The 8951-nt window shown below is 42.6% G+C and overlaps 1 pseudogene; it reads right to left on the reverse strand.

Annotated features, from left to right (window-relative positions):
• Positions 1-6984: 6984 nt before the first annotated feature.
• On the reverse strand, positions 6985-8737 carry LOC124689417 (annotated as a pseudogene).
• Between the last annotated feature and the right edge of the window lie 214 nt (positions 8738-8951).

An 8951-nucleotide genomic window follows, 5' to 3' on the forward strand; every position in this document is an offset into this window, starting at 1 on the left:
TCGATAAACTGAGGGAGTAGAAAGCGGCTTGGAGGAGAGAACACAAGAAGGTTTAGTCCATTCCTGAAGACATGAAGGCAGACCTAGACCATGCGAAGAAGTACCGGAGGCAAGTAAAGACAATTAACTTGAAGCTTGTTCATGAGGTGTGCAACATACTGTTAATGGAGGTTAAGGAATACAACTCTGAGATTGAACTCATTAAGTGACACTCTAAGAAATTGCGGGAGGATGTAGAAGAGGACTAAAAATTGCTACAGTATGAAACTTGTAGTTAAGCAAACTACAACAATATTCCTAGGTTTTTGTTGCCTCTTTCGATTGTAGTAGTGGAGATAGCACTATAGTACGAGAAACAGAGAAAATTATAAAGGAAAATGAGTTGTAATTGTGTACTTTGGGAGTTTGGGTACAAAATGATTGTGGAAAAAACTATTAGAGTATCCAGGTACACATTATAGATTTATGTGCCGACTGTTTAGAGAAGCATAATGAAAACAGGTAAAAAAGTACTTATATGTTTAGCAATGAATTGTCTTGACAATGGTATCTGATGCTCATTATACTTGCTTATCACAAGTTGAGTAGAGATTTTTCATGTATGGCTTGAACGTCAACCTTTTTTTAACATACATGTATATGAAATGAAAAAATGTCAGATATCAAATGTCAAAGAGTGTACAAATTCCATACACGAAAGAAAAAGTCAAATATTGAAGAATTAAAAGAATATGAAGCTAACATTGGAGAATGATTATACTTCAATTCTGTTGTACCATCTAATGAACTGAATGACAAAAATCTCAGAATCATATTTGCATTAATTGGAAGAATAGATAAATCCATAATAAGCATAAAAAAATAGGAGACAGAATAGAAAGGATTCTTGGCATGAGCAGTTCTACCTTCAACATAAATTAAAGCATGAACGGATTCTGGGAATGAACGGTATTCTACATTGAGCGAAAGATAAAAGCATGACTGGATTCTTCGAATGAACGGTTTCTACCTTGAACAAAAACAAATTCTTGGAATGAACGGTTTCGAACCTTGAAAAAAATGTAAGCATGAAGGGATTCTTGGCATGAGTGGTTTCGTACCTTGAACATAAATGCAAGCATGAACGGATTCTTGGAATGAACTGTTTCTACCTTGAACATAAATAAAAGCATGAACGGATTTTTGGCATGAACGGTTTTCTACCTTAAACAAAAATAAAAGCATGAACAGATTATTGGCATGAACAGTTTTCTATCTTGAAGAAAAAATAAAAGCATGATCGGATTCTTGGAATGAACGGTTTCATACCTTGGAAAAGAAGCATTAACTGATTCTTGGCATGAGCGGTGCTTTGAACATAAATAAAAGCTTGCACAGATTTTTTCGGAATGAACGGTTTTCTACCTTGACCATAAAATATAAGCATGAACGGATTCTTCTCATTAATGATTTCCTACCTTGACCTGGCATGAATAGTTTTGATAGCTTCAACATTAAATAATGCATGAACAAATTCTTGGCATGAACGGTTTTCTACCTTGACCATAAATACGAGCATGAACAGATCGTTGGCATGAACTATTTTCTACCTTGAACAGAAATAAAAGTATGAACGTATTCTTGAATGAATGGTTTCGAAATGTGAACATAAATGCAAGCATGAACGGCTTTGGTAGCTTGACCATAAAATACGAGCATGAACGATTTTCAACCTTGAACAAAAAACTAAACCATGAACATATTCTTGGAATGAAAGGTTTTCTACCTTGAACATAAATAAAAAGCATGAACAGATTCTTGGCATGAGCGGTTTTCTTCCTTGAACAAAAATAAAAGCATGAACGAATTCTTGGAATGAACGGTTTTGTACCTTGAACAAAAATAAAATTATGAATGGATTCTTGGAATGAACGGTTTCGTACCTTGAACAAAAATGCAAGCATGAACGGATTCTTGGCATGAACAATTTCGTACAAGGAACAAAAATAAAAGCATGAACGGATTCTTGGCATATTAGCGGTTTTCTACCTTGAACATAAATAAAAGCATGTGGATTCTTGGAATGAACGGTTACCTACCTTGAACAAAATTAAAAGCATGACAGGATTCTTGGAATGAACGGTTTACCTACCTTGAACAAAAATAGAAGCATGAACGATTCTTGGAATGAACGGTTTCGTACCTTGAATAAAAATACAAAGCCTGAATGGATTCTTGGAATTGACGGTTTTCTACCTTGAACATAAATAAACGGATGAACGAAGCTTTTATTTCAATATCCTTTGTCAAGATGAACGGTTTTCTACCTTGAACATAAATAAACGCATGAACGGGGCTTTTATTTCAATATCCGTGCAAGCATGAATGATTCTTGGCATGAATGGTTTTTTTTTTACCTTGAACAAAAATAAAAGCATGAATGGTTTTCTACCTTAAACAATATATCAGGACATGTGAAATGTTTGTGAGATTATTTTTTAATAACCAAAACTGTGATACATGATATAGGAAACAGGGCCACAGAGTTGTACCCAGTACTCAAATCCGGAATCTGTATCAAGATGTAGCAGTTTGAACAAAACACACACTAACCTATCCACCATAACACAATGAAGTAAAAATCAATAGGCTACACATTGAGCCCTTACTTGCAGCACCTCCTACAGTATCAAACATGGAGATCAAGATGCTAATTTCGCTATGGCATTATATCAGGAGTAACAAAAGTGAACCAACCAATCTTGCATCTATACATTCTGTTTTATTCTACCACAGCTGCAGAAAATATCAAATCTGTACCGTACTACACCTACAGAATTGCAATGCTCACACCGAACCAAATCTGATTGGAAGGGCTGAAAGCCTGAGATGTTACTCCTCTCCAGTAGCACTGCAGTAGTGCCCCTATTACAGTGCGATGGGGCTGTCGTGGAATACTTAACTATGCATTTCTATGCTCTCATCCGTGTATGCTAGTGCAAATTAAATGCTGGACTAACCAATCACGCCGCTACTACCGTCCTAACTATATCACAGCAACAACATCCATTTACCAGGTAAACACCAGAATCGCGTTCAGGCTACCGGATCGAACATCTCCGGCACAAACCCTAGCTCTGATTTTCTCAACACACGTACGAAAAAGCCACACAGGGTACCCAAAAGTCGCTGGGAAGATGCCCTCGTTTCGGCCGGAGATGCATCGGGGCCGAATTAGATCAAAGCACACAGCGGTAAACTAACAAACAACTGAACAACTAGTCCAGTAAAGAGACGAAATCGCCTCACAAGAAACACGAATAGACCCCGAGAATTCAGTGCGGGGAGCGAACCGAACCTGAGGCTCCGAACGAAGTGGGGTGGAGTGGGGCGAGGGGTACGCGATTCGGCGATCTGATCCGTGCTCCGAGCTTGCAATTTGGGAAGTTGGGGAAGCAAAGCGGGCGAGAGGCGCTGGCCACGGAGACACCTAAGAACGAAGAAGAACGACAAGGAAAGAAGGGGAAAGAAACAGAACGGCGAAGCGGAATATGGGCCGGCCCAAACGATGCCGGGGGTGTGCGGCAAGTCGTATACACCGACCTGGTCGGTGTATAGGATCCGCCCTTCCACATCGCACAGGTAGTTGATTTTACGGGCGGCCCAATGTGGGATGGTTCGTTCATTTTGCTCACTGGTCATTTCTTCGTTCAGCGGCCCATGAACGTCTACGACCCACACAACAACTGCTTGACCTGTAGTTGACCCGCGGGGTATTTAAACTGGTCAATCTCCTCTTAAACTTTTGAGGTGGGACTAAAATAACATGCATACTGCACGTTTGTGCGGGGATCGTGCGGATGGGCCGGCCCAACTTACTGGCGAGAGGAGCGGCGCTGGTTCACTTGGTAGTGCGTTGGACGTGGGGCCCAAACATGAGTTGGACTTGGGTAGGCACTACGATCCCCTAAAAAAAGGTACGCAGTACGCTGCTGACTGTACATGCATGGTTTTCATGGCTAGATGTACGTGCATGGTTTTCACGGCAAGATGTACGATATATTTGCATGATATTTCACGGCACAACACACGGGTCAAAACGCTCACCAATGGCTAGCTAGCTAATGTGACCATGCATGTAGCAATCTGTATAAATAATTCAATTGGCCTGCTTCTACACTTGGGATCGAACCATAGAAAAAGAAAAAAATAAGAACATCCAAAAATACGACACAAAAAAAAGTTTCTGCGGACAAATCACGATTGAGGGAACAACTCACGATTGCAAGGGGAACAACAAAAAAGATGGAGGGGAACAAACAACATAGACAGAGGGAAACAACAAAATAGACGGAGGGGGTACAACAACGTAAATGGAGGGGAACAATAGATTACATGGTGAGGAACAACAACCTTGATAGAGAGGAACAACATCCTATACGGAGCGGAACAAGACACTAGACGGAAGGGAACAACAAAAATAGACGGACAGGAACAAAACACTACATAGATGGGAATAACAACCTAGACGGATGGGAACAATGAAATAGACGGGGGGAACAACACACTAGAAAGATGGGAACAACAACCTAGACGGGTGCGTGGGAACAACAAAATAGACGGAGGGGAACAACACACTAGACAGATGGGAACAACAAATTAAACGGAGGGGAATAAATAGATTACATGGTGGAGAACAAACAGTCTAGACGGATAGGAACAAGAGACTAGACAGATGGAAACAACGACCTAGACGGAGGGGAACAACGACCGACACGGAGGAGAACAATGACCTAGAAAAAGGGAAATAACATCCTACACGGAGCGGAACAATGACCTACACGGAAGAAAACAACGGCCTAGATGGAGGGGAACAACGACCGACATGGAGGGGAACAATGACCTTGAAAAAGGGAAACAACAACCTACACGGAGCGGAACAACGACCTACACTGAGCGGAATAACAACCTACACGGAAGGGGACAAAGGCCTAGACGGAGGGGAACAACGGCCTAGATGGAAAAAATAAATGAAACCAAAAAATTGGAAAAGAAAAAATAAGAAAAAATGTAGGAAAGAAGAAATAAAATAACAAGAGGTCGTACCGAGAAATTTCCACTTAGATGATTAAAAACGAGGAACGAAAGAACCATATTAGGAAAAAAAACTCTACTCTCTTCTTGCGTCAACACTAGTAGAAAACATGGCTTATTTGAAGCTGCCCGAAGTTTTAGCACCGATTGGGCTACGAATCCAGACTAAAGGGTGCTTTAGCATCGGTTCGAGCGGCCATGACTTTAACACTGGTTCGTGCTGGACCTTTAGCACCGGTTCTTGGCACGAACTGGTGTAAAAGATTTTTTTGCTCCCCACGCACTCCAACCCCCGTGGATCGCTTTTTTTTAATCTCTGTAAAATACAAAAGAAAATGATAGAAAATTCAAAAAAAAAATCTTTTGAGATTCATGTGTCTTACGCAACCGGGAAATTAACAAATTTGAATTTTGACTTTTCTGCAAAGAATGTTTAGAAAAAGGTTAAACGGCTTTTCTGGTTGCATAGGACGTCAAAAAAATGTATAATATATCAAAATGATCGTGGAAAAAAGTTACATCTGAATTCACCCAAATATACCCGGTTAGCCAATTTTTAGATTCTCTAAATTCCAAATGGAAATATGAAAGCAGGAAGATTTTTAGTTTTTGCGAGAAATTTAGGATTTTATTTTTTTATTGTTAAAAAAATTAAATTAATAATTCCTTCCTGCATATAGATTACTATTACTTAACCATAAATGTTAGCCAATTTTTAGATTTCATATTTTCAGGTTTTTTATTTTAATTAAAAAGAAATTTAATTTTTTTTAAAATTTTATTGTTTATTTACTTATTCGATATTATTATTACATCATTACTTTTGTTTATTAAAAGAATTAGTTGGAATTCAAACAATAAAAAAGTGTGATATCGTGACCAACATGTTAATACGATTTATATGATACTACTATCAATAACATATGCGCGAAGCACTTGGAACCAGATGGGAAGAAACTCGAAAGTTAAACGTGCTAGTGCTGGAGTAGTGGGAGGATGGGTGACCGGTCAGGAAGTATGACCACGAGTAAGTAATTTGAGTAGAGATTAAATGTAGTTGGAGACTAAACTTGTCAAATAACTAAAATACTAGAAATTTTGAAAAAATAAAAAAAGAGTGAAAAATAATTTGAAAAAAATGGATAAAAAAAAGGCACCATTAGTGGGTTCTGCCGCGGCAACCTTTTGGAGCATTTTCTTGCCGCGGCAGACCTTTTAGCACCGGTTTGTAACACACGAACCGGTGCTAAAGGTCCTCCCGCCCAGGAGCTTGGCAGCCGCCACGTGGATTTAACACTGGTTGGACAACCGGTGCTAAAACCCCGTTTTCCACTAGTGCAAGTCACCGATTGGCTTGCTATCGATCCTCATCGATCTTGTCGCCGGCGAGTTCCGGATTTTTCTGCAAGAGATACACGGTTTGGCGCTTGGCGCCCCTTGAAGGCTGCATCAGATGGATATTGTGCAGATCCATATTGTAAGCCCATGCGGATTCAAGAGGGAGCGACGTGAAGGTCCACTTTTGGTCGACATTAGCGAACATGTCTACGTCTAGATTTACATGGTGTTGACAGACGTAGAATGTCATGATGGCTGACATTTTGTGGCACATGTTGAGTTCGAGATCGCTAAGTAATGTCGGAGGGGGTGGGGGGGGGGGGGGGGTTGTATGCGATGAAGAGAGCCTGTTGTTTGGGTGACTTGCGGGGCGACAACATTAGACAACTTCATTTTTTGTGTGCTCTTCGTGCAGGGTGAAAAACCTAAATTCAGACTTTAATTCGTTGTAGTACCTGACAATTGTTTTGTTGAAGACACTGTTTTGGAACCTCGAACATTATCTTAGGTGAAAACGTGAAACTTGTTGATCTAACCGGTGCTTGAATAGAACAAAACTAATTAATGTGGCAACTACTTCGTAATCTTACATTGTATGCCGTCAACAATGAAGAGAAAAGCATATCTCCATGTCTTAAATGTAAAGAGCATCCCAAACCATAGCCAGAAACCAAACACAATCCCAGCAATCCCACAATAGTACATCCAGTAGTCTTCCTCTTCACCATTTCTCTCATCCGGTGGCAGCAAAGTATTTGCACATGGAATGTCCAGAGGAAATCCACAAAGCCCAGAATTGTTGGCGTAGATCGATGGGTTTGTCAAGGTCTGGATCTGCCTCCCAGCAGGTATTTTGCCTGTCAAATGATTGTTAGAGACATTCAATATGCTGAGCCACGATAAGCTAGAGATGCTGGGAGGAATGTATCAAGTTCATTAGATGATAGGTCCAGGGCCTCGAGAAAACTCAACCTACCAATGTCTTCAGGAATACTGCACGACAGATGGTTTCTTGATAGGTTTAGAAACCGGAGGCCACGAAGGTTGAGTAGCTCTTCAGGGATGCACTGTGATAACAAATTACCGGATAAGTCGATACCGGCTAGTAACTCGAGCCCTCTTTGGAAAACAATATCTCGCCCCTTCCAGATTATGTCAATCCTGTCCGGGTATTTTGACCGTTGAGGGCTCTTGGGTCTCCGGGGCCATATACGTTTTGGATTTCTCATGGAGCTCAAGTTGCCGAAGGCTGCTGGAATTGACCCGGTCAAGATATTATTTGCCACATCGAGCAGCTGAAGTTTCCGAAGGAGTGATAATTCTGGAGGAACTTCTCCGGTCAAGATATTATTTGCCACATCGAGCAGCTGAAGTTTCCGAAGGAGTGATAATTCTGGAGGAACTTCTCCGGTGAAACTGTTTGATCTGAGACTAAGCATTGTCAATGATGGAACCCTACTCCCAATCCATGTTGGGATATCACCAAAGAACCTATTGTTCCCGATATCCAGGGTGGCCAGTTTGTTGCAGCCCTCTAGAACTGTTGGGAAGGCACCGGTGAAGCTATTATGTGCTAGGTAAAGTGACGACAGAGAGCAACTGTGGCTTGTGTTAGCAGCGGAGATTTCACCTGAGAAGGAATTGTTGGATAGGTCCATGAACTGCAGCGACTGTAGGTTCCACCAGCAGTCCGGGAGGTACCCGGTGAGCTGGTTTTGGACTTTTGGGACAGGTCGATGAACAGCAGAGCTTGGAGGTTGCACCAGCAGGCTGGGAGCTCCCCACTGAGCCGATTGTTCGACAGGTCCAGTCCCTTGATGGAGAGGAGCCTGCATAGCTGGTGCGGGATGTCGCCGGCGAGGTTGTTGTGGGAGAGTTGGACGTGGAAGAGTCTGCTGAGGTCACCGAGCTCTGGCGGGATGGAGCCGCTGAACCTGTTGTTGCCGAGGTCGAGTACTTGGAGGGAGCGCAGCCGCGAGATGCTAGCCGGGATATCACCGACAAGGTTATTCCCGTTGAGGTCCAGCAAAGCGAGCGCCGGGAGTGCCGGCATGTCGAGAGTCGCAAGCCCGCCGGATAGACCAAGTCCTGGGAGCGCTAGTTCTACGACGCTAATGGCATCGCAGACCACGCCGACCCAGCTGCAGATCGTGACGTTCCGGGACCAGCCGGACAGCGTGGCTGGGGCGACGAGGCTGGCCTTCCATGCCAGAAGGGCATCGACCTCCGTGGAAGGCACCTCGGCAGCCGCCATCCCTGGGATGGTGGCCAGCAGCACGAAAAAGGCGGCAATGCCGGCGAGGTGCGATTGGCCTGGTCTCGTCATGTCCAGACGGATACAGGGTGACATGTGGCTGAGTAGGGAGACTCCAGTGTGCAGATTATCACACTCGATCGCATCATATATATAGTGGCTGGATTGGCGTCAAACGTCTGTACTCTGGCATACACCAATGTTTGCTCTCTTCGTCTGTACGCATTTGGACATGGCTTCGTCAATACCGCGACAGCTGACACGGCCACAAATGGCGGCATATGAA

The sequence above is a fragment of the Lolium rigidum genome, chromosome 2 (assembly GCF_022539505.1).
Source record: "Lolium rigidum isolate FL_2022 chromosome 2, APGP_CSIRO_Lrig_0.1, whole genome shotgun sequence".
Lineage (NCBI taxonomy): Eukaryota > Viridiplantae > Streptophyta > Magnoliopsida > Poales > Poaceae > Lolium > Lolium rigidum.